Source organism: Lepidochelys kempii, chromosome 3 (genome assembly GCF_965140265.1).
Source record: "Lepidochelys kempii isolate rLepKem1 chromosome 3, rLepKem1.hap2, whole genome shotgun sequence".
NCBI lineage: Eukaryota > Metazoa > Chordata > Testudines > Cheloniidae > Lepidochelys > Lepidochelys kempii.
This window is the reverse complement of record NC_133258.1, coordinates 153,688,413-153,690,270: the sequence shown is the minus strand read 5'-3', so window position 1 is coordinate 153,690,270 and position 1,858 is coordinate 153,688,413. Positions and strand designations below refer to the sequence as shown.

The following is a 1,858-nucleotide window of genomic DNA, read 5'->3' as shown; positions in this document are numbered from 1 at the left end:
CGATAGGGAAATTCACAAATCAATGGTTTCAGAGTAACAGCCGTGTTAGTCTGTATTCGCAAAAAGAAAAGGAGGACTTGTGGCACTTTAGAGACGAACCAATTTATTTGAGCATAAGCTTTCCTGAGCTACAGCTCACTTCATCAGATGCAGCCAATGAAGTGAGCTGTAGCTCAGGAAAGCTCATGCTCAAATAAATTGGTTCGTCTCTAAGATGCCACAAGTACTCCTTTTCTTTTCACAAATCAGTAACACCCAATAATCAGTCAGCATTAGGGCCTGCTTAGTAACAGTGGAGCTGACCAATCAGCAGTAATCGCAATATAATTAGAAGGAAACCCACCAATATTACTACTTAAGAGAAACTCACTAGAGGGGGGGGGACTAGCCACCCAGCAGGAAGGTGAAAAAGGGGAGCATAGACGCCCGAAAGGTGGAATTGAACCACTCTGTCGCTAGACAGCTACAGGTTTGAAGCCTGCACCCCAGACCACTGAGGATCATCCGGGCAATTATATAACTCCAAATGCAACAGTATATAAACCATAGCTATTATTTTAATTTTTAAAGTAGGGTGAGTAGTGTTTTTTTCCCCAGTACTATCTCTATCTTAGACTTATTAGTGTCTGTATATCTACTTCACTCAGTGGGGTTCAGGGCACTTTCCTTCACCTCGCTGGAAGAAACTATCCCTAGGTGCCCCTTTCTCACGCTTTTCCTACCGAGCTGTCTCCTGCTGCTTTATGCAAATATTGATGAAGCTGATTGGTTGATTTCCCGCGGCAGCCGGAAGGAGAAGGGCCCCGGCCAAGGCGGGGGCGTTCTAACAGCTGAGCGCAGGGTCGGGCGGACCGTGGTCGTCCCTCACCCTGTTCCCTCTGGCGGCTTGAGCCTGGGAGGGGAGCCAGCCTGGGTGCCCCCGGGAGGGGGTGACTGTCGCCCCCAGAGGGGTTAGTTGTGGATCTGCCCCCCCCCCCCAGAGTGGGGAGGTGGTAGCCAGCAGGGGCTTCCCCCTGTGGTGGGGGAATCCTGGCCAGGGAGGGCATGCAGGTGTGAAACCTGCCCCTAGTTGGGCCTGGGGGAGCCGGTGGGAGTTGGTGACTCACGGTCCATTCCCAGAAAGAGCAGCAGCTTCATCCGGCTGTGACTGAGCCCTCCAGGCCCCCGCCATCCTCACCGCCATCCCTTTTCCCGGATCTCCCAAGGGGTCTTTCAACATCTTCCCAAAGGCAACATACATGGGCTTGTGCAACGCACATGGGCAAGGGGGAGAGGAAAGCGTGGGGTGGGGGTGGGGAGTCATTGCTTGTCTCTGGCTTTTGTTTGTAGAAAACCAAATCCTGCTTTCTCTCTCCTGCCCCCAGACCACGGATCCGTGAGGGGGTTAGGGAACCTTGGCTGTCAGTGTGAGTCAATTGCTTCCTAGGCAGGCGGGACACTCCCTTCTTCTGCACTGTAGAGTTCTGTGGTTTCCATTGTCATCTGCTGGATACAAGGCACTAGGTACCTTGGTCTGTTGCAGGGAGACCTTTCTCTGACTCCCTCCCTCCCCCCCAGGAACTTCACAGCTAGATCGCTACCAGGAGGTGCCAGATCAGGATGTTGGAGTATTGGGTACTAACCCTCATCGCTCTGCATCAGCATTCTGTGCTGCAAACAATGGAAATAAAATGCCTACTTGGGCAAAAATTCTTCTTTGATCCACACTTTGTGAACCCCAACAAAGGCGGTAGAATAATACAGAATCTGAGTGGACACAGAATTAGCAGTCTGCTGTACAGGCTTGAGTTCATGTGTACTCTGAGCTCTGCATCCAAAATCTGATCCCATTTACACCTACATAAACCCAGAATAACTC

The 1,858-nt window shown here is 51.2% G+C and overlaps 1 non-coding gene across 1 annotated transcript; it reads right to left on the bottom strand.

Annotated features, from left to right (window-relative positions):
* Positions 1-423: 423 nt before the first annotated feature.
* Positions 424-510, bottom strand: TRNASTOP-UCA (transfer RNA opal suppressor (anticodon UCA)). Its single transcript has one exon. It is a non-coding gene; the product is annotated as a tRNA-Sec (tRNA).
* Between the last annotated feature and the right edge of the window lie 1,348 nt (positions 511-1,858).